This window comes from Streptopelia decaocto, assembly GCF_964273445.1.
Source record: "Streptopelia decaocto genome assembly, chromosome: 3".
NCBI lineage: Eukaryota > Metazoa > Chordata > Aves > Columbiformes > Columbidae > Streptopelia > Streptopelia decaocto.
In genome coordinates, this window is record NC_138656.1 from 43,568,834 (window position 1) to 43,593,441 (window position 24,608).

General features: G+C 39.2%; 1 protein-coding gene and 1 long non-coding RNA gene across 3 annotated transcripts in view; one reads left to right on the forward strand and one right to left on the reverse strand.

Moving 5' to 3' along the window:
- Positions 1–321: 321 nt before the first annotated feature.
- Positions 322–1,347, reverse strand: LOC309437794. The gene is made up of 3 exons (XR_014183626.1): positions 1,247–1,347; positions 570–752; positions 322–477 (listed from the first exon to the last, which is right to left on the reverse strand). It is a non-coding gene; the product is annotated as an uncharacterized lncRNA (long non-coding RNA).
- A 451-nt stretch (positions 1,348–1,798) lies between these two features.
- Positions 1,799–24,608, forward strand: part of SIPA1L2 (signal induced proliferation associated 1 like 2) — a 139,005-nt gene continuing 116,195 nt past the window's right edge. Inside the window, exon 1 of one of the 2 annotated variants that reach the window (XM_082049602.1) lies at positions 1,799–1,820. The gene's annotated coding sequence lies outside the window, so the exon portion shown is untranslated. The remainder of the gene's footprint in view (positions 1,821–24,608) is intronic. The other variant, XM_082049604.1, reaches the window with a different exon arrangement.

Consider the following 24,608-nt stretch of genomic DNA (forward strand, 5'->3'; position numbering starts at 1 on the left):
AATGTATAGTAAAAAAGCAGTTAAGCACAATAACCTAAAATTTGGCCTGCCTTGCGTGTTTAGGATTTGTGGCATATATGTGCAGTTTCTTTCCACTAAAGCCTTCTGCTTTGTTTCCAGCAAAGGGAAGACAGTGAGGAGAAGTTTACAAGGCAGCGAAATACTTGTAAATGTCAACATGGCAGTCTGCTCCCCAGACCTGAGCAAACAGGTACAACCAGAAAGTTACATACCCATGAGAGGTGGGCACAGGTGGAGGGGAAAGCAAGTGAGAGAGGAATAGGGGAAAAAAAAAAATCCTGTGTTGTTTCTGTAGGGTTCTGTAGGAGTAGACTTTATTCCAATTATGTTGCGGGCCTCATAATTTGGCATAGCAGATGGGAGCAGCCACATCAGTCATGATAACATCTTCTATTTTGCAACCTCAATGTAGAAGTGGGTCCTATGATTGCAGATATGGTCCCTTGTAGAACTGGCCTGTAGAGTAGAAATAGGGAAATTCTAATTCCAAAACCAGACTTTGGTTTGCTTACCAGAACGTGTGGAGGAGGTGGAGGAAATGCAGATACCTAGCCATGGCTTATTTGGCAGGCAAACTAAACACGTTCAGGGCTGTACAACACGGAGGGAAAGCACCGCTGCTCCTCATCGCTTACAATTTAGGAGCGGTATGCAGAAGGCAGAGCACACAGGGCTTTTCCGAGGACTGCACTGCCATCTGTTCCTTCGCTATAGGTGTCTCTGCTTTGAAGCTGTAGGTAAGAACAACAGGCGCGGTGAGATGGGAACACCGCCCAAGTGTCGCTCCCTGCTGCAGGCCGGGAACGGTCTCAGAAGGGCGTTCGCTCAGACAATGCAGAGCCCGGCAGGACGGCACAGGGGCCCGGCCACCCCGCTGCTCGCCATCCCCGGGACTCCCGTCAGAAGGAGCCGGGGGGGACGCAGGAGCCCTAGGGCGGGCGGCAGCGGCGGTTTGCGGTAACGGCGGCGGGGCAGGGGCGCGGGGCCCAGCGCTGAGAGGCCTGGCGCGGCCAGGCGGCGTTGTCCAGGGTCTTGAAAGCGGGGGCGAGGGGCCGTGCGGGGCAGGGGCCGTGGCGCCACGCTGCACTGGCACCGCTCGGCCTCGGCGCTGCGCTGGGGCTCGGCTGGGGGGCCCGATCCGGGCAAGGGACCGGGCGGCAGCCCGCGCTCACCAGCTCGTTGCCGGGGCCCTGTGCCCTGCCCTTCCTCCGTCCATCCACCCCACCTGTTGCTGCCTTCCGTTCACAAACTCGCAGCCCGGCCCCAGGCGCCCCGCTAAGCCCCGGGATCCGCTCTCGGGACGTCGCCGCGATGGGTAAGGGGTGGGGGGGGGAGGGGGAAAGGAGGCTGTGGGCACGCCGAGGGGCGGGGCCTGTTTTTTTGGTTGCGCGACAGCGAGAGTGGCCAATGCGGAGTTGGCGTTCCCCCGGGGCCGAGCCGGCGAAGCCAATGGAAGGCGGGGCCGGCAGGAGGGGCGGGGCCGGCAGGAGGGGTGGGGCTTGAGCAGAGGGGGTGTGTGGTGGCGCTGCTCCCGCCCCTCCCTCCGCCTCTCCGCCCTGTCCGGCGGTGGAGCCGCACTCGAGACCCAGCGCCCGGCAGAGCGGGCGGCAGCGGGACGAGAGGAGCGGAGGGGGCTCTGGCGCCCCGCGGGAGAAGCGGGCGCCGCTGGCTGGGAGCGACGGGGGAACGGAGCGGAACGGAAGGGAACGGAGCGGAACCTAGCCTGTGTGCGTGGAGGGGCCATGGGGGTCCCGCGGCGGGAGCAGCCGGAGCGCAGGCAGCAGCAGCGGCAGTACCAGGTAAGGAGCGGCGCTTGCCGTGTCCGTGCCCCGGGGTGGCGGGCGGGGTGCCCGGGGGAACGCGGGCGGACGAGCACTTTCCTTCCCGGGAAGAGCTCGGGAGCAGTTTGGGGAGCGGGGTGGTGGGGAGAGACCGTTCTTCTCTCCCCTCCTCAGGTGCCGTTGGGAGTTCCCTTGGTCCCATAGTGGTGAAAGTCTCGGCTTCTCCGGGGTCCTCGGGAGGGCTGCGGGCTGCGGCGGGGAAATGGCGAGGAGCCGCGGGCCCCCCTTCTCCACCGGCACCCCGTCCTCGTCCCCGCCGCCGCACCGTCCCCGCCACGCCGAAGAGGGGTGGCTCGCTGCCGCGCGTCGCCTATGTCAATAGCGTTGTGGTCCGCTGCAGAAACAAAACCCCGGTGTCCGTGGGGCTGGGAGGTTTAAATGGAGTGTCCGTGGGGCGGGGGAGGTGTAAATGGAGTGTCCGTGGGCCGCGGGGTGGGGGAGTGTAGATGGAGTGGCCGGTAACCTTTGGGGCGGTTCTGCTACCGGCTGCAAGAGCTCTGCGCCCGATCACGCTGTTTCCGTGTCCGAAGCCCGCTTAAAGAATGCTGGTAATTGCGAGTAAGTTTGCTTGGATAGGTCGTCTCTGGGGTAGAGCTGGATTTCAGAGCGGAGATGGTGCGGTGGGGGCCGCCAGGCTTTTGGGGTAGCAGAGGGGAAGATTCTTTAGCCCGTGTAGTTTCTTTAAATGACTTCAATGCTATTTATTTACTTCTCGTAGACGAGGCGCCAGATTTATCCGTTTGCACTCTTTGTTTTCTCGTAACACCCTACCGTATAGCAGCGTTCAATGGTCCGTTCTCCAAACTTAGGATCTGATTCGTTAAATGACGGTCAGTTGAGATCAACTTCGCTTTAGGTTTTATTCTTCTGGGTCTGTACCTCTTCTGTGGTGCTCCGCAGCGTTTTGCCGAGGGGGTGTATGTCCGTGTGAATGTGGAAGTAGCATTACGCAGTCTTGACAAAGACGACTCTGAAGTTGACAAATTTCAGAGGTGGCTATTAACGTTCACCAAGTAGGTCAGTAAACTAGCTTAGGACTTGCTGCTGGGTTGTTTTAACAAGTTAGTAGTCTGAATATTTGCTTTCAGCCTGTCTTTTTTAGAGGAAACGAGTTTTAGTTTTTATGATGCAGAGGACATGCAAAGTTAAAGAGAATTGCACATGTAAATTTTCCCGAGCTCTTTTGTGCGCAGTTTTCACTTCTAGAAGTTAACACTAGATGGCTTTCTTATATCAGATATCCAACAGAGAAGGAAAGCATGTGATCTGTCTTTGCAGCCTACTATTTCTGTATTTGTCTGGGTTTTTTTCCCTTCACATGAATAGTAAACTGCCTTCTCGATCAGTTCTGCACTGATTAGACCAGAGCAGAATTTGAAGTTTGCTTACTAGCTGACATAATTGTTTTGATCAGATCATCTCAATGCTTATAGACATTATTGTATACGTGTACTACCAATATCTGTAGGAAGTTTGTTTAGTTGGAAGATAGCTTTGCAAAATATTTAGGTTGCTTTAAAGGAAGGCAGCTACATAAGGTGTGATGTTTGAAAATGAGAAAAAATCCACAATAATTCGGTCTCTCAGTTACTACTTAGTTTGCTAGGCCTGTTTTAAAAAGGACTGTAGTGCACTAGTATTGTTTGTTCAGCTATTTTTTTTTTTTTTTTCATGGATCCTGTACCCTAACTATCTTAGACTGGAACATTTTGGAGTTCAGAAACGTAGTGCATCACAGCCTGCTGGATATAGGAATACCTAGGCCTGATGACTTATTACATCTATTTCATGTGTTTTTCTGAAATGGTGCCTGTTGTCAATGGAATGTGTTACTTGCCACCCATTTGCTTCTTTGGCAGTAGCTTTGAAATACTTCAATCTTAAATTTGATCTTAGAAATATCTTTTTATTAATAATGCAAAAATGTTTAAATCTTTAAGAGCTATAATACATTGTGGATATTTAGACATCACTTAGGCTCCACAACAGTTGATTTATAATTTATGTACCCTTCATATAAAACCAGATTTCAAGGAGGTTTCTGAATGTATTGTCTTGGTTTTGCATGCCCAGTGGGTTACCTTACCAGGTTGTGCAGCACTTAGATGTAACAAGGAGGAATACTTACTTATAAGGATGCTAGATTGTTCCACCAGTCGTATTGGATCGATTAAAGATCATGTCATTCACATATGCCAAGGGCATAATGTGCAACCTGGAACTTGAGACAAACCCTCAATTCTTTGTAGCTGGTATTTGCTTAATGTGCAAATCAGAGTATTTTTAAAGGTTTCTGTTCTGTGTTCCTGAAAGAAAGATAATATGTGGTTGTTTTGTTTTTTTTTTTCTAGACATTTACTGACTTACCATTACTCAAGTGCATTGTGAAATACTTGCAAAAGAAGGGAGTTAAATGAGGAACTAAGCAAAGCAGTGGTCAAACAGGCAAAACCATCCCTTTCTTTTGCTGTTTGACCTTTACAAGTGAACCAAGGCAGTTCGTTTTTTCACTTTCGGCTTTGTGTTGAACATAGTAGTTGGGCATTGTACCTAAGCTTTTTATGTGCAGATCAGCTGTTCAAACTGCAGGAGAAAGTAAATATTTTCCCCTTGCCTTGGATTAAGATTTTATTTAGGTGGTTGGATGTTAAAATATTTTCAATAGGTTTGTACCTTTTACTGATGACTGATCTGGTTTGGTAATATTGAGTGAGAAATGCTAGATTATTATGAAAATATAAGATAAATTACAGATTGTGGAAAGAGGGTGGGGCGTTGGGTTATCTAGTTTCTCACGTTAGTCATCCAAGATTACCAACAGTAGCTGTATTGACAGCTTGAAATGAAATCATGGTTTGATGAATGCTCTTTTTTCTTTCCATGCAATTTTTGCTTTGCAATTCTAAAACATTTGGGCAAGCTGGCTTGTGAATAAGTGAAATCAAAGGAGATGGCTTTTGTTTTATGCATTGCAATATTGTACTGAGTAGAATTTTTTTGCTATGTTAGGTAACATAATTTGTATCCAATTCTTTGAAATATTACATCTTGCAAAGTTAAGACAAAATTCAGTTTATCTATTTTTAAGGGAACTTCCTTCCTCTTATGCATCTGAAGAGTTCAGGATGTTTAGGGTATGGCTGTTCCTCACAGTCTTTTTCTACCTGAATTATTTTGAGGAAACACTGTGAAGACTGCCTACCAAATCCACAAATCCAGTAAGAAGTCATGAGGACTATTATGATGCATATCTCTGACTACAGAATTTGTATTTGGTAGTTTGAAAACTCTTTTTTTTTTTTTTTTTTTAATTTTATAAAGATTTTTTTTACATAGGTTGCATTAAGAATAATGTGAATTCCTTATGACATTCTGTGATGGTGCCATATGACTGGTTAGATTTTTAAGAATTGCCAGGGCTTCACATGAATAGCTGTTTTATTTTTTTTTAGTCTATTGTGAAAGGGCAAACCTAATGTTAAACATCTGATTTATCCTGACAGAAGTAAATGAAAGAGACCTAGGCTTCCTTTGTAGTAAAGCACTGACCCCAGATTTAAAGCCATTTTCAGGCATAATTGAATGAACTGAAGATTGAGAAGGATTATTATAATTGGTGATACTCTTCTTGGTTTTAGCTAGAGACAGCGCAGCAGTAGGCAGGAATGTCATTGTGATTATTTTGCACCATAGTTCTTACTAGAAGATATGTAGGCTCTTGTTTGGATCATGAAAGTGTAATTACATCAGCAGTTAGCTACTCATGATTTATAAGTGGATTCTTCTGGTTTTCTGGAATTTCTTAAATAGTGATCAGTTCATACATAATTAAAGGTTTTGTTTAAAAAAATGTCTTGAATCCTTATGGAGATAATCATTGGAACATGTAATAAATGTAAGCAGCTGCTGTCACATCTTTTTGGATCTGCAAGCAACAGCTTTATTTGATCTGATGCTTGTAAAACATTTAAAGAAAAGTGAATATTTGAAATGGAGAAGGCATTTGTTTTAGTTGCTGTTAACAGGGGATTCTTTGTTCCTTAGGAAATAACCTGTACTTTTTTGTCATTTTTTTTAAAGCTGAAAGATGTATTCTAGAAAGATACCACAGCTGTTTGGGCAGTAAGGGAATCTAGAAGGAGAAAAAGTAGTAAATAGATAGTCCCGTAGTAGCTGGGCTGTGACAGCAGCTGAAGTTGTCATGTATCCCTTCCCCCTCAGCAGCTCAAATGAAATTCTGAGCACAGGACTTGGAGTTTTGCCATTGACTTTGAATCTTTTCTTACATAATGTCTTCATTTGTTGTCCTGGATCTTGCAAAGTGGCATCCAGCTCTGCAGATACTTGCATACTCCTGCTCTATTATTTGCCATTCCTTCCTTCCCCTCTCCCGGCACTGCTCAAATTCTCTCTGGCACAGTGGCTGGGGATTGTGATAATGCCTGCCTGCTACCTCATCTTTTAGGTAGGTTTTTGAATTGTAGGTATTTCACCATATGACCTCTAAGACTTAAGTTATATGAAAATGATTTAATGGGATTTGTGTTAGAGGACACATAATAGAGATTCCAAGCTCTTATACAACTCAACAGTTTGCCCTTCCGTTTCCCTTTTGGTTCACCAACCTTTATTTTAAACCGATACAATCTGTGTTGGTATTACAGGACTATTTTACGGATTACATAAACAAAACATTATAGTACTTAATATTTATAAGGAAAGGTACTCTGAGAACACTAGAAGTACTATGGCAGCTTAATTCAGTTGGAATAAATTCGGGGTTTTTTTGTGTGGGTGTTTTTTTTTTTTGTTTGTGCGTTTGTTTTTGTTTTTTGTTTTTAATAATGTATATGCTCTTGAACACCTTCGTAATTTTATTCTGATTTTTTTTTTTTTCCTGACACTTGTTTGTTCCATAAATATATGAGAGGAAAAGGAGATTCTGGGTCACATTGTATTTCATGTGGGATTTCTACATTCACTTCAGTCAAATTTCATGAATTGTGAAGTTGTGAGAATGAAATAGCAGTTAAGGTGAGTAAGGACTGAATAAAGCTTTCTGTAGGTGTTACAAATGCATGTGCTGTTAAAATACTTTTACTGTTTTTTTTTTTTCCCCTTTCACATGGGGAAGTAAAAAGCAATCTTACAATTAATGCATAGTTAGCAAAACTGTCACTGCAAAAGCATTTCTGTCTCCTATATTTTACGGTGAAGGCATTTGTGAAAGATATGAAATTTAAGTCTGTTATTTTGTTTTTCCTCTTTTTTTTTTTTTTTTTTTTTTCACCTGAGGGTTACAAGTTAATTAATCTCACTCTTCTCTGGTTGTTTTCACTTGTGGCTTTCTGTTCAAAACTAAATATTTCCTACTTCTAGGTACCTAAAGCACATTCAAGGAAAAGAACACTCAAGTATTTTTTAGCCTCTCAGCACTGAAGAAGAATACCTGACATGTTTTAGCATGAAATCTCATTCCTATATTAATGTGACACAAAGCGTGTGTGTGTGGGAAGTGTGGCTGTGTATATGCATACATTCTCATGCATAATGTGCATATCATATATGGTGTGTAGGCAAGCATATGTATTTTGCTGTGCTGGTCTTGTTTATTGCAGTGGCCAGCTGCTCTTGAAGAATCAGGAGCAGTTTACGGTGGTCAGGTTATCCTTGCTGGTCTGCTGTAGTAAAGCGAGCCTTGGGTTTGGGTTTGCTTTGTAGGGTTGTCAGGACAACAGCTTATTATTATTGTTCCTGGTGGTTTTTCTCTATAGCAATGGAGGGAGCAGTTTCAAAGAGAGCAGCTGCCGTGCCACGTTGGGCTGCAGGATTGCCAGCTGTGATTTGGGTTCAGCAGGATGCTCTGGGTTTGTCATGTAAAAATTCTAATTGATGATGAATGCAAACCCAGTGTGAGAATAATTTTGTTCATTGGACTAATGCAAAACAACCCATTGTATTTGCAAACCCATGGCCTATTTTCTCAGCAGTATTGTCATTACTCCTCTGTTCTTTTCAGTCTGAGGCTCACAGAACAATGTTTTGTGCTTGACAGTATGGAACCTATGATATGAGTTGAGACAAGATGGGAATTAGTTGAAGCTATATTATGTCAGTGTGTTCCAGTCTGACACTGGAGCTAACAAGTGAAATCACTGGGGATTTCTGTTAGGTTTAGTTTGTGCTTCAACAAAAACATTGTATGAAGTTGATGTTCAGTGATAAGCCATGCAATAATGTTTTAGTGTTGGCACTTTGAAAACCTCCTGTTCTTGTTACATGGTAAATGAGAAAAAGAATGACCGTTATTACATATAGCAAGATAAATGACTAAAAAGGAAAGGAGCTTTTCTGCCTGCAGTCATTATATGCAAAAGATTGAATAATTTCAGCTGACATAGCTTTTAGATGGTTGGCCTGTTCAGGGGTGGGAAACTTGTTCGGACATTCATCAGGGAGAATTATATGAAGAAAACTTTCAAATAACTTTGAGGATTTTAAAAAAAAATATAATATATGCTAATGCATGGGACTTGTTTTGACACTTCCATAATATACTTTATATTGCTAACATAAAGATATCCTTTAGTTTGATTTTCGAATTCTTTGACCTGGGTTGAGCTGTAGTAGTCAATAAGTGATGTCCAGGTAGTTAAAATCCTGTATCAAAACAGTAACCTATTTCAGATTCTCTTTCCAGACAGCTGAAACAACAGTTCATTCATAATGTTGCAGAGGTACATAGACATCTGCATTCAGTTGTGAAAGTTGGCAGACAGAATTAGGAGCTACTGGGATAAACCTGTCAGTGCTCAAAATGTCTTCTCCTTTACCTGGCTGCCGGTTTTTTGAGATTGGGCAAGTACTCAGAGGTGGGAGGTGGCTGTCTTGCCCCTTCAGATTCTCTGCTGCTTGTTGCCCTCTCACTGACCAACTTTTGTAGTGTATTTGTACATTGTTTTGAATTGAACAGCTTTGTTTGCATAGGAAACCATTTCAAATGATTATTTTTAAAGCTGGTGAGACAAGGTGGGGTGAATACAGGGATCATTATAATCCATAATGATGTGAGAAGAGGTTTGCTTATTTCCACTTCTCTTCCCATGTAGAATTTGACCAGTTTGCTACAGGAAGGAAACAGGATAGATGAGATGATCTGAGTTTGTCAAGAACTGTACAGCTTACACTGCTACACCGAAAAAACCCCAGGCTATCAAATAGAAATTGAGCTCCAACAATGTTTTCTACATGAGATGAGGTTTTCAGTGTTAGAGCAGAAGGTTTTCCAGGATTTTGAGCTTCTGTTGGTCTCTTATCCTGGACCCCTGAAAATCATTATTTTTGGTGGTGATTTCTGAGTGAAAGGCAAGTAGTACTTCATTAGGCTGTGAGATTCTCAGATTTGATAATTTTGCTCATGTCAGTATTTCTCTCACACTTGGGATGCTTTGTGCTTTTTTTTTTTCCTGTGGTTGTGTAACTTTTAAAATGAAGTTTCTGTGAGCATAATTAAAGTTTCTATGAGCATAATTACCCTTGAAACTTTATCTTTTGACTCAGCAAAATTTCAGATAAACGACAGGCTCAAAAAATCTCGAGGCAGAAGGAAATGTTACGCTGTGTGATTGCATAAGGCTTGTTTCCTTAGAAAATAACTCTTAAAAATAGCTGACCATTCTTTCCATCATACTGATCTACAGCAAGTGGATACTGCATTTGGTAAAGTGTTTTGGTTTTACTTTGAATTTTACTGCTGCATTTTTTAAGTACTGTTAAATATAGAAGATTATATTAATACCATAAATGTATTGAGTGTACCTTTGTGCCTGGTAATGTGCATACAGACTGTCTTTGTATTCACAAATAGTTAATTGAACATCTGCCTTGCTTTGTGCCTATGAAAATATTGTGGCCAAGTGTTAAAATAGAATATTTACATATATGTGTAGTAATAGTCATTTCTGCTGGGAAAATAGATACTTAATGGTAATGTTTTTCTCTTTCTTATGTAGACTGTACCCCACAGTGTCAATGTTCCTGTTCACTCATTTTACAACATCCAGTATGCCTGTAGGTCAGAAGTTTTTAAACTTGCAAGTTAGAGATTCTCATGAACCACTTTTTTCCACACCAGCTGTCTCAGCCACATCTCTCAGTACAATTATATGAATTCTTTGTGGCAGCTACAGAAATCACTGTGGGGAAAAGTAATAATAAGAGACATCTCAAATATGTTGGATAGTCCTCTCTGTGACTTAACAACAGGTTACAAGGTTGAAAAAACAAATCAGACAAATCATTCTTCAGGGACTCTCAGCAAGTGCTGTCCAGACTCCCAGTCACCTGTAGGTCACTGGGTGAAAACTTGATAAACATTAAATCCCCTAAGCAGAGGTCAACATAGCTGTTGCAGCTGTATGTGAAATACTAGTCAATTGAAGTGATAAATAAGTTTAACTTTAGTTTATGTAACTCTTTGTATTGCTTTGTTTGTGATAGCGTGACGTCTTTTCCCTTTCATTGTTCATGTATAAGGGGGATAATGATTTTGTTTCCTGGCTTGGGTGGTGACATTAGTTTTTATTTTCATGTAATATAGTTACAGATTCTGAAACTTAAAACCTTTCTGGTTTATGCATAAACGTATTTTTCCTTAGTCTTATGTTTTCTTCCCCAATATGAAGAAATCTAGTTCTTTTTTTTTTCTTTTCTTTGCATAAGCAGTAATTAGTATGGTCTTATGTGAAGTTCCTGAGTATCTTTTGTATGCTTATTGATAGTCCTGGGACCTTCCTGTATACTGCTGAAACTGTAAATGCCATCAGATTACATTTAATATTGCTTATGACAGTTTGCCCATTACCTACCTTGAGTTTATCCAGGCTTTTAGCATGGTTTTCACAGCACCTGTATAACCGAGTTGCAACATTCTGGTTTGGATGGGAGAACTGGCTGGATCATCAGGCTCAAAATGTTGGTTGAGATTTTTTTTTCCATTCCCTTTCCTGTTTGATTTTTTTTTTTTTTTTTTTACAAGACGAAGAAATAGAGTATTATGTACTTGTTAACTGGTTTAAACAAATAAGGCACAAGTATTCCAAAATAAATTATTGGCAATAAAATATTTTATAAGTACAGTACTTAATAGAAGAACAAGCACTTAAAGAAAATAGCATCCTTTCAGGTTTGACTTCAGATGTACTATGCTCACCTTGTCACTGAATTCTAAAGCATGTGTGAACTTGTATTGAGTGATTCAGTTGGATCTCTTCCAAAAGACTGTTTTACTGTTAAAGATCATGCATTTGAGTTTGAAGATGGCTCTCAGCCAGTCAAACCTATATTTGTATTTAGTTCTTTTGCTCTGACTACTAATTTTAGTACTGTGAAACTTTTTATTAAAAGGAGCTCATCAGAAAGATGGGGACAGACTTTTTAGCAAGGCCTATTGTGACAGGACAAGGGTGATGGTTTCAAACTAAAGGAGGGGAGATTCAGGTTGGACATGAGAAAGAAATTTTTTTTTTTTACAAGGAGGGTGGTGAAACACTGGCCCAGGTTGCCCAGATAGGTGGTGGATGCCCCATCCCTGGAGACATTCCAGGCCAGGCTGGATGGAGCTCTGAGCAACCTGATCTAATTGAAGATGTCCCTGCACATTGCAGGGGCGTTGGACTAGATGACCTTTGAAGGTCCTTTCCAACCCAAACTATTCTATGATTCTATGATCTACACTAGAGTTATCCATGTGGCTGGGAAAAAAAAAATCAAACTGTTATGATTTGTCCAATTATTTATAAATCCAAATTAAAGTGATTCAGCTCTGAAAACAGCTGCTGTTTCCACCTTTTTATGTTCAGTCTGAACCTCTTAGCTTCGTTAACCGTAAACAAGAGGCAGCAGAACCTCAGAAGACTGAGATGATTCCTGTTCTTGCTCATCCAACTTCACAGTAATTACACTTTTAAGTATTTCTATGTTTATGAAAGCATGAAGCAGACCTTCAGATCCTTGTTTTTGTTTTTATAATCCATTTTATGAAGTGTTTAAAAATTCAGGGCTTTGTATGACATTCAGCTTCAGCATGAAAGAGGTTATAAATGCATGCTGAGTTAAGCATAACAAACAGGAAAGGGAATGGAAAGAATTTCCTTTAGGGTAAAATTCCTTAAAATTTAAGTAACCCTGATAGATAGTGCTTGTCAGTTGGCAGAGAAGGTTATGACAGCTTTTGAAGATTTTTTTTGTTAAAGGTGAGAGGACATGGAGAAGCTCAGTCTGACATTCGAGTCGTATTTTCAACAAAATGAGTTAAAACTTTGGAGATCCGTCACTTTAATAAAATCAAAATTGTTGAATTAAGGCTGATGATGGGTACAGGCGGATTGGCAGCCATAGCCTGAAACCTCCTTTGCCCTGAACTGAACTACTGGTATCCTTTCCAGTCCAGTTGCTATAGAAACAACTGCATCTTTCATGTCTTTCATAAATCTGTTGCACTCAGTTTTGGTTTACTGATGGGCTGCTGTTACTTTGTTTTTATTTTGTTTTCTCTCATCTGGTACTGGAAGGCTGGTCCAGGGACTCGATTTACTGAGGACTAGAACTTTCTGCTGCCTTTGATCTGAAGCACATGCTGAGGTTGCAGCCCATTTGTTTGATTTTTACCAGTATGATGTTCAACCTAAATACTTTTTCTTTCTTCCTGATACTTATAGACAACTTGCTCTATCAGACCTCGTTTTTCAGAGGTTAATCTGGCCAACTTTTAGCCAGTCTTTAAACAAGACAAACATTAGCTTCCTTTTGCACAGTACCGTGGCTAGGGAACAGAAGACCCTTCTCTACACTTGTCCTGTTGGTGTGTTTTTGTTATGGCTAGTAAGAATTTAAGCAGCATTCTACACAGGTTTGTCTGTGGTAAATAAAATGGCATTAACACTTTGTCCTTATCGGAAATATTGTGTAGTTGTGTCTTTGTGTTGAGTACAATGTCATGGTTATTCTCTTTCTGATGTTTTCTGCTGATGAGCTACCAGACCGATCACAATTTTACACTGTAGTTCTTGAGAGGGTGACTTCAAACATAAAATAACAACAGAATGAAATTGTTCCTCAAAGCTTAATTTGTTTTTTCTTGGTTATATTTTTACCTTCCTCTGCAGTGCCAGTGCTTCTCAACTTTATGTGGTATTCAGATTTCATAAGAAACTTCCACTTTGTGTCAAGGTCATTATTGAAAATCTGAGGCAAGACTGATTACAAGGTTGATCTTAGGCTTCATCTAAGAAACCTAGCATGTGTTTCACCTGAAAATTCGAATGGTTTGCCTAGAATTTTCATAGCCGTGAAATGTGAGCATCCTTCCTCTGAACTGTGCTTTTTCATTCAGTCCAACAAACCTCTGGATTTTATCAAGGCTGGCACAATTGCAAATGGAATATACAGGACAAAACAGACCTTCTTGGAACTTATGTCAAACCAAGTTCTGCAGCTGGCCAGCACACAAATGAGGTAGAGTTGTTGCTTCTTATAAGTGTGCCTTCTAAAACTTTCAGAACAAAATCATTCCAAACAAGTCAATAAAACTCTGTGGACATCCAGAAAATGGTAAATTATGCTAAAAGATTATATTACAGGGAGCAAGGAGTTTTATTTTTTTCTAAAGCTTTTGACTCGGATTCTTAAGTCAGTTACTCATGATTTCCATTCATTAGTAGGTTTAAAAAGTCTGTTCATTGACATTTTATTTTCAGAGCAGGACTAAGCTTTTAAAATTAATCTCCTGATCTTCCACTTACCAATATTTTGTTTACCCAATGGAGCAGTTTCAGAGAATGTCAATTATATTCCTTTGCAATGAAACTGGCCCAAATAAAATGTTGACCTCAGCATAAACTGTATTTCTAATTCCGAATACTGTGTGACTGAGTAATTGAGAAATAGAAGTTAAAACCAACACGGCTGAAGGTGACATGCTTTGCAAAAATTTTGAATGAACATGTGACAAGAAAGCAAATAGCAAAAGGAAATGAAGTTTTTGGAGGAAACATTTCTAAGCATTCAGGAAATTTTTGGTTTGTTTTTTTTTCTTGTTATGACTTGAATAGAATTAATAAAAGTATTGTCTTCATTTTGACCAGCTCACTAAAATTGAGTAAGCTGAGATGTGGCTACTCAATGGTAAGGCTACTTAAACAGAACAATCCCCGTTAAACCTCCCACACTACTAAGGAAATGTGATTGAGAACTGTTGTACTGGAGGTTTAAAAGTGTTACATCAGCAGCACCTAGTTAGTTCTTTGGGGTTTTTTTGTGTTGTGTTAGCTTTTTTTTTTTTTTTTTTTAAGGTTCATCTTGAGGTGGAAAAAATATGCATTCCTTGAGCTGTTCCCTCATCTATCTTGCCTTTTTCCCTCATGAAGTCAGTATGTGTGTCATTTAAATTATTAATGGAAAGAACACAGATTGTCTCGTAAGGGTTACTTTTTTCACTGTTTCTTTTTTTTTATACTTTTTGCTTGCTGTAGTAGTTTGACTCACAGATCTGATCACATACCAGTGTTTTGGTTACATACACCAAAATAAACACACAGAATTGTATATTTTGCTTTTTACTGTTTTCAGGTTTGGTTTTTTTTTCATTTAAACTATATTTCATGTTCATCTCATGTTCCGAAATTAATAGAACATATGAAATTGACTTGAATGATGTGGAACAAAATTTTAATTAAATATTATTTAAATAAAGAAGCTAGGTCATTATTTGAAATTCCAAAGATAACTATTTTAAGTGCAGTTAGAAAAATATATAGGTTCAAATCAGAATTATATGTTTGATTGGGTTTTTCTTCCGTGTTCTTAAAGTTACATAGTTTTAAGTTTTTGCACTCTGCTAACTTTGTTCTTGTGAGCATCTCTTTAAACTGGCTTGAAGTGGAAGTGACAATATAAATAATCCTTTGTAGTGTGTCCATAAACTGATAGCTTTGAGGTCTCTGTGTTTGCTACTATGGGAAAGGACAGAGCCTTAAGGGAAAAATTCCGTTGAGTATTATAAAAATGCTTTATATAGGGGCTTCACCAGTAGCATAAAGCCAAACTCACGCAGAGGCTGTCAGGAGCTGTAGTTTGAGGCTCTGTGATTTCCCAGCTACTATGCAGACTGCAATATGACAAAATGAGACAAAGAACTGTTAATTTTTGCTGTTAACATCTGAATAAGCTTTATAGTGGCAAACTATTCCTATCTGTGTTTATCTAAACATGCAGGTAAAAATTAAATGGTAGATTCAAACTGAGAAGCCAAAGAGTTGAGCCCTTTGAAAACAGTTTGTGCCAAGAGAGGTTTTTATGCTAATTGTTGAATATCTCAAAGCAATTCATGTTGTGTGTTTGGAAATGGAGTAGGATGTGGCACCACATTGCCCAAGGACTAATGGCCAAAGTGGCAGCAGAAGTCTTTATTGGTGGTGGTTTGTTATCTAAGTTTGTTCCTGAAGGATCAAAATCAAATACTCAAGGTTGACTGAGAGTGGTGTATTTTCATGCTCACCAACACAGGTAACCATGGATAACAACTTGATTAAGATCTCATTTTTAGTTTGTTCTCTGGAACTTCTGCTGGGATGAGAAAGGAACTCCTGTCCCGGTCCTTGATACAGCTCAACATCATGCAGTGCTGTGCTAATGGTGTGGGTTGTGACACCCCGACTCATTGGCTGTGATGCACTCCTAGGACAAACTGATTAACTTTGTAGAGTAATGGTCTGGTATAGCAAGTCCCATATTTGTAATGCAGCAGGAAAAACATGTACGTAGAAGATACCATTTCAGTGTTAAATAAAATTGTTTCCTTTGATTTCAGTTTTCCTAATATAAAAAGCCTGTGGCAACTTAAAAACAAATAAAGCAGAACATCTTACATGTTCTGTTTTAAATGGAACTGACCAGTAAGATGTGCTGAATATAGGAAAAAAAAAATGTACTCAAAATCCCTGGTGCAGTACTAGCAATCTTGGAAACCATTAGCATGTTTGTAATTGTGTTTTCTCACATAAAGCCTTAGCCTTTAATTGCTATTACTTCCAATAGTGTGGTTTTTTTTTTTTTGTGCTGCTGGCTTTTTCTGCCTGTACATCTGAATTGTTGCTCCTGTGAAGGAGATCAGGGTACATTAAGCATTTTGGAGAAAAGTATCTCTGAGAAAATAAATGCTGATAGAGAAGATGGGATATTTTAGTGAAAGGTTTTATGCTTAGGCTTGGTTTGTGGGGTTTTTTTGTGTTGTGTGTGTGAACAATGAGAAGACAAAGTAATCATAAACCAGTTTTTACACTAGGATAAAATTCTGTTTTCAAAGTACTGTTTCCGCAATAGTTTGAAGCTCCCATAGTGTGAAGTAAAATGGATAAACACTTTTTAAAGGACTGGAAGAATCATTTCAGTTGAACTTGCTTTTCTTTAAATTGTAATTTTCTTCCTCATGCTGCTGAATAAGAGAAGAGCACAAATGGCAAGACAATTTCTTCAGGTATTTTAAAATTCACAGCAGAAGGGTGTAGAAGTGGGAGACTATCCTCACTATACTGCTCCTGATCTTAATTGTTATGGAAATAATTAAAAGCAGCCTTCAAATAGAAGTGATTTATTTTTTCCTTGGCTCATAGAGTGCTGGAGGAGGTAGAGAGAGGCTGAAACTGTAGGTGAAGAATGAGGAAAGATGGAGCACACTTGAGTACAAGGTGTGGGGTTGAAGCGTGTCCCTCTGGTCAGCCATAGATGACTTTTAAGGAAACAGCTGTCAGTCAGAGCTCTGCTTTCTGTTCGTTCCCCAGGAAGCTGTTTTCTTCACCTCTTCTTTGAAGTGGGAATATTGGCACGCACATGTTTTATCTTGCTTTCAAATTGTTTTATTTAACCATAATCCTCTGGTTTTTGGTTTGTTTCTACTCTCACCCCGAAAACTGATGAAGTCGATTCAAATCCTAATGGGGTTACTTGGGACTAAACTGACAGAAACTACTGTTCTAAGCCTTTTGGAGAGAAGATCTTAGGGACTTGTGGATATGCTATAACAAAATTGCAACTAATTGCCACTAGCCCAGCTGATTTATAGCAATAATATGAAAATGTTCATAGCTGAGCTGACCACAGTAAAACCTTGCAGTTATGAGACGTTATGAAACCTAAAACCTGATCTTCCAATAAAACGTTCATGGCCTTCAACCTTTTTGGCAATAAATGAAAAAAATTGTTTATAACTCATTTTTTTCTTAAACTGTAATAACATAATTTCTACTCTAATACATTCCTCCTCCCACATACAGTCTTTCGTTCTACAGTAGAACTTTCCATGCCTTTCACTCGTGCTCTGCTCTGTCTCCCACACCCCTCTGCTGACTTGCCATTACCCACTTGTGGAACAAAAAATCACTTCTTGTTTCAAAAGCGTGGGCCAGCGGTACAACAGCATAACTCAGTTAAGCCCTGGGTGTTTTGGTGTTGTCTCTCCAGAGGCTGGAGGCAGCATGTATGTCCTGGTGATGGACAGCTGGCTGTCAGCTCCCCAGTACCTTCTGCTGGGAAATGTGTGCTCAGATGTGGCTCCTGCCTGGGGGGCGTCACATTTGCTGGTGTCAGGAGGACGTGTTCGCAGTCCCCGAGCAGGCCGGTGACACAGATTGCACCTTGACCACTGGCAAATTATTTTTCCAGCTTTGAGTTTGATGGAACTTTTAGAGGATGTAACGGAGGAGATCTCAGAGTGTTGGTGTGTGTTTGTTTGGGGTTTTTTTCTCTTTTGTTTTAAAATTCTTTTTCCTGTGATAGCATGTCCTTTCAATAAAGGAATATATGGTAGTATGTTGGTTTTTTTAAATTTATGGAGAATATTTTGTCCTTTGAAGCCAGTTAGACTTTCAATGGTTTTCTGTCTCATCACTTAGAGTGAATAATTGCAAGAGGTTCCAAAGATGGTTCACAAAGATAATGGGGGTCTTTTTGTTTGTTTATTCAATGGATTTTAAATGCCTAAACACTTCTCAGGATACAAATCTTGGCATTTTTCTGTTTGATACCCACAGGTTTAGCACCCTTTATCACATGGATGAAATATTAAAATAAATAAGTAATCTGACATTCAGGTATGATGGTGATGAAAGCCTCTTGAGGTCTGTATGTCATCAATATTTCAAATAATTTGACAGATTTTGTCTTCGGTAGAATCAGGTGTGGGGGGTTTCTTGTTTTCTTGTTTTAACATCTTGCCTGGCACATACAGGCAGTATGTAAACTCTGGAGGTTATTCATAAATTTAATCATAACCCAGATATCCTTGACAGAGATTCCTTGTTCCTTCATTTTCTTTTTTTTTTTTTTTCTCTCTTCTATGTGATTACCAGAGCCACTGGTATGTTTTAACAATATTTTTATAACCAAAGATGAGACATTTTTAAAACTTACAAACTACTAGCACATGGAGAAAGTAAGTTAATAAATATGCCATTATCTTATAAGAAAGATCAATAATGTTCACATTTAAGAGGTAACAAGGTGTAAGGTTATGTTTTATGGGAAGTTAATATACTAACAGCAGTTTCTCTCCAGAAACTGATGTGCTGTGGAATAGGTCCTCTTTTGTTTAGCTATCCGTATTTATATACATTGTATAAAAAGTGGATATTTGTTGCCTTCATGACGCTCTTAAATGGAGAGTGAGAAGACCAAGTGAATGAGCACACATGTGGAATATGAAAATACTTATTAAGAATACCCTCCATATGTACAAAATGCTCTCAATTTTTTTGTTATATTAGAAGAATTGTTAATCTAAAAAAAAAAACCCCAAACACTTCAAGTTTCGTGTTTAGATATTATGCTCTGTACAAGATGAAATTAGATAGTGTATTTTTTTCTTATATAAAAAGAATCCCCTTCAGCTCTTTCCTGGCTGCTCTTTGACTAGTACAGATGGGAGTGCAGATCTGTATTTTGTGATCATTGATATTTTGAGTAGAATGTTTGAAAATTTGGACTCTATATTAAGCAAAACCCAAGGTTCCTTTGTATTTCTTTCCATATTTCAAGTCTACATTTCCATTATTATATTGGGAGCAATTTATGACAAAATGATGACCTATTTGTATAGCAGTTCACAAGTGAGTAACTAGTCTGAATGCCTTAACCTTGTGCCCCTAACAGAACAATAAAGATGTGTCTGAAATTTCGTGCTATCTTTTGTGGTTGAGTGATATATGAGAAAAATGAAAAACTTGCCAAGTGAGCCTCTTTTTGTACAGAACTGTCACTGAGCTGCTCAGCTGATAGAGACTCTTTTCAGCTGTCACTTTCAGTACAAAAGAGACAAAGCCTGTGCCTGGACTTACTCCCGCTCTCCTAGTCTGGTTTTCATCTAAAGTCAAGTCTGATGCCTGCAAGGTTATTGACCACTTGTCCCATCAGATTGGCAAGGTCTAGAATCCTGACTTTTCTGTGTTTAAGTTCATCGCCAGTTTTTAAAGTATCTTTGTTTCAATAATCAACACTAGATACTGTTTTTGTCCAGTTGTGAGGCATAAAAAAGTTGTCAAACACAAATATGCTGCTCTTTTCATACTCCAAAATATTAGATGGTCTTTTATTTTCTTTTTGCCCATACATCTTAGAAGTATGTTAACTTGAAAATACTTTTGGTTTCAGCAAAAAGCAGCCATGTACCTATTTTACTCTTGAAAGTATGAGCTGTTTAAAAATCCTGTAGCTGATAATCATGACTGCAACAAGAAATACTAATCACTTTGTGGGAAGGGAGAAGAAGGGCTGGGTGGTGTTTAGGGTATTTGTGATAGCTGCAAAGTGTATTGCAATTCTACAATTGTCTCAAGCCTTTTGTTTTTTTCCACTACTGCTAAGTCTTGATGTGCTGTTGTCTTGTCAAGACAGTCTCAGCATTGTAGATAAGTGGTAAGAATTTCTTGGGTAGAGTCTTCTACTAAGAAGACATAAGCCAAGAGTAATGCTCCTGGACTGGGGAGCGGGGAACTCTTTGCCAGACAGGAGGGCAGTGAGTGAATGGGGTGTATATGTCTGCATGCCTGTGCACACATCCAAAATGGAGAAAGAGAAGTAAAATGTACCTGTGAATGACTCTTGCACTGCCTGTTCCACATGTGCAAAAGAAGCAAAACACTCTCTGATCTGAAATAGAGCACTGGTTCTTCTTTGTTCTTTTGGTGATCTTGGTTTTGTAAGTCAACAGAAGGAAACAGGTTATCCTTGATCTGTGGTGGTATGATTTAGACTTTTTTTTGTTTGTTTGTTAGATATCTATTTCTGGTGGAAATGCTACAATACTTGACTGCTGGTTTTTGTTATTCTCATGCTATTGTTGTTTTTAGAATGGTATATCCTGTAGGTGTCATTCTTAATGGGTATAAATCTTTATACAAGTGCATTATTGAGGTAAAAATGTATGGTGGTGCACACAGTTTCAAAATACCGAGTAAATCAGTTGATTCTTTACTCCAACCTTCTTCCTAGTAGCAGTTAAAGCTTTATAATAGAAGAGTTTGTTTGGTTTAGTTTTGATTCAATGGTTGAGATAAAGGATGTGTTTTTAGAACTTTGGTAACCTTGAAAGTTTGTTTCTGCTCAGGCTAAATTCCTCTTAGTTACTTAACAACAGCACTGAAGATCAAGGTTTTGAATGAGTGAGGGAGACTTTTAAGGAAGAAGATGTGACGTGGGATGGTGCCAAAGCTATTCTGCTTTGCTCAACCCGCACTAGCCAGCAGAAAGCATGAAGGTACAGAGGAGCCTTGCTGTCTTTCTCAAATAAGATTGTCTATAAAATGTTTGGATATAAAAGATGGTGAGAAACTTCGTCCTTTTAAGTCCCAATTGAAGTACACAAACCTCATTAATTTGCACTCTCTTCTATTAATGGACTAAGAGCATGAACCTTAAGTTAGAGCTGTTATAACTAATGTTTGGGGGAAAAAAAAGTACAACCCATGAATTATAAAATACATATTTGCATTTTGTTTCACAGAAAACTTATTTGAATATGTTGAGCTATATTATCAGAATGTAGTTTCCTAATTTTATATTTACATTTATTTTGAAGCTCTTAAATAAGCATGTCCAAAACCTTGTTACTATTGTTTTATTTAGAAGTAGGCTAGATCATATCTGAATCATGTTGGAATCTATTAATTCTCAACTGGTGAAGTTTTAAATTGATATTGTAAATGCCTGTTTAACACTGTCTTTATTTCTGTGATATGTGCTGGTTTCCAAACTGTGTGCAGAAATATGGGGAGTGCTTTTATCTCTTGGCCAACTTTTTTTTTCCATGTGATAGGTGGCTATTACTCCTGTTTCACAAATACTGAAGAGCTGTAACTGCTCCACAGTTAAGGGCACTTATTTAAGTTCAGCAGCAGATGGCCTTTTAAAATACATAAGCCCAAGGACTATCTTACTGAAGATGCAAGGATAATTATTGTGTATGACACATAATGAAGTGAAACTGTTATCCCTGCTAATTATTCAGTAATATAGATCTGTTGTATTTTTTTTTTTCTTTTCCCCAGAGAGCAAAGTCTATAAAAGTCTGACAAACACTGCTTTCACATATTTCTGGTACAGCAAACAAACCTTGCTCTTAGTAATTTTTTGCTTCACAGGAGGCAGGTTATTATCTGTGCCTTTCCTCATCTCTCTTCTTGTGCAATAGTGCCTTTGGGATGCTTTTAGTTTGATTGGCAGGCTAGCATATTTAGGCATGTCTGAAATAGAGATTGTGTTTTTCATTCATAACCGCACAAACTATGCCATGTTTCAAGTAAGTTACATAAGCTTCATCTGCAACAATAATGGGTTTAAGATTTTTACCTGGAAATTTTGTACAATTAAAATTCTGTGGGTTTTTTTAATAGAAGAGAAAAAAAGACATCTGTCGAACATAAATGGAAAAGCAATCAGAATGAGGCAGTCCTCACCAGAAACCAAGTTTTACATTTCTTCACTGACTCTTGTGTTTTGCCATTTGGTAAAGAACAAAGGCCTGGGAAGAAACAGTGAGGTAGTGATTGTAAGTGCCCATATGAAAAATGGTTGTGAATGAGCCTTCTCTGCAGCTGTCTCAGGGAGATGGGGGAGATAGGGGGCAAAGAAGAACAACAACAAAAAACCAAAACCAAACAAAACACAAAACCAAGAACTTCCTCTGCCTCCCAACAGGGGATATCAATTATTTAGTAATGGTTCACAGAAACACTGGATGAGTGAAAGAGTGGTGAGTAGTGATTTCTGTTTATGACAAACCTTCTTTGACTTCAGTGAAACTAGAATCGACATTTACCCAAAATCTGTCACGAAATTTTGTTGCTCTGTGGATGGTATTAATGGTATTTGGGGTGCTGAAAGTGTTGAGCTGATTCCAGTTTAGTACCTCTGGACCTGAAAGAGGGATAATGGTCTTGTTATTGTGTACTTATCAACTCGGATACTCCTCAAAAGGATCATCATAAATTCTTTATTTACTATTGTGTATTTACCTTTTATACGCCTCTGTTTTTGCATGTTGTGTGTGTTTAATCTGGCTTATTCCACTCTACTATTACATCATGTAATTGAGTGTGGACCATAAAAAGAAATGGTAGTAAATTGAGACTCATTCTTGGAATTAATTTGATGACCAATTATGCTGGGTTTTGTCTCTGATATTCAAAGGGAGAGAGGACTGTACGGAATTTTGTATAGGATTTTCAGTCAAATGCGTAAGTTTGTGTATGAAAAGCACTATGAGGTTACAACTGTGTTGAATTGAGAAATGATCAAATTGATTTCTGAATTGGCAAACAAGTTTCTTTAAATTACTGGATGTTTCAGTCATAGAGCTGGATGGTATGTTAAAGGTCTTCATTTATGTTAAATGAAGGTGCCATCACAGAAACACAGTGGCATGACTTGCACAATGAGAGTGCTGCAATGGATGGCTATCAACTCTACAGAGGGACAGGGAGGAAGGAGAGGAGGTGGGGTAGCCAGGTATGTGAGGGAGTGTTTTGATTGTCTAGAGCCTGATGAGGGTGACGATAGGGTCAAGTGTTTATGGGTAGGATTCAGGGGCAAGGCCAACAAGGCAAGTATCCTGATGGGATTGTGCTACAGACCACCCAGCCAGAGAAACTGAGAGAAGTCTCATGATCGCTAGCTCTTGTTCATGTGAGGAACTTCAACTTACCAGATGTCTGCTCTGAGCAGAAGGTTGGACTGTGTGACATCCAGAAGTCTTTCTTAACCACTCCAAAACTTAAACTCATCCTCTAGCTGACATTTTTTTAAATCTGCTTTTCTGTGGATACCATCAATGATTTCTGTCTTGCTTACTAATTTTAGTTCCAGGCTGGTAACTCACCTTTATTATTACTGTTTTCAGCATTTACATTTACACAAGGTTACATTTTTTTGTGTTTAGGGTGTATGAAAAGCACTACGAATGTTGTCTTGCTGTACTCTGAAAATACAAGCAAGTTAAGAGCCCCTATGTCTTTTGTTGTGGGGTGTGGTACTCAATTTTGCTGTGGATATACCAAGCCACTCACATATAAGCTGTGGATATACCAAGCCACTCACATTTAAACTGTATACGTCTTCATTTCTGTGCTGAAGTCTGGCATAGTACAAACTAAAAAAAAAAAAAATAAAAATGTGAGAAATAAATGTAGAACTATTCCTGGCAGAGAAGGAAAAAGCAACAAAGACGGAATAGATCTGAAAGTGACTATACTATCTACTCTGTATTATCTACTGTATTTTCCATAATTTGTGGCCCAAGTGTGATATTTTGCAATGCCAGAATTGATACTGTTTCATGCTCTCTTTGTGGTCTTGATTATTATATACTTTTGCTATGTAGTCAAAATGAGATGTTGCAAAGGCAGAAAAAAAAATATCCCTGGAGCTGAACATTGTTTCGTAGAAGAAGAATAAAAAAAGATGGGAATGAAGATAGTTTTCACATTAGGTATATGAATGGCTATGTGTGAAGTGGCATGTTGAGAATATAAAGATTTTGGTCTTTACCTTCTATTAAAAAATCATTACGTTCCCTATTAATTGCCAATATATTGTAGGTAAAAAGACATCTAGCGAAATGATGGGGCAATGCGGTATGTTCTGTTCATTTCTCACAAAATCATTTTGGTGTAATGCACAAACCCTTTCCCAGTTGAAAAAGTTCAAAAGGTAGAGCTGTTTCTAGCTTACATTTTCTGTTTTCATAATGAAGAATATTCTTTACTTGAGGTGATAATCAAAATGTTACAAAAGTCTTCCACGTTAGAGCAGGGCTGGTTGATTTTTCATATTCAGGATAAAGGTATAGTTATGTTTGAGTGTATTTAAGAAAATATGATAGCTTAAGGATAGACCTGTTTGCACTGCTACTTATATTGGAGAGTTGAACCAATAGTGTATTTTGCTAAGAAACATAGAAGGTGGATGGGGCAAGTGCTCTTCATTATCTGTGTTAGAGAAAGGATCATCCAAAGTTACAGTTTGCTCAGCAGGTTCCATAAACATTTTTGCTCAGCAATCAATCTGAGACTTAAGCAGACAAAAGCAGAATGGATATTGCTTTTCAAATTAGTACTGCTGTGTAATTAATTGCCCTTAATTAGCAAATCTTTCTTGAAGTATTCAGACTGCGGTGATGTAATTTTTTTCCCAGGTAACTGA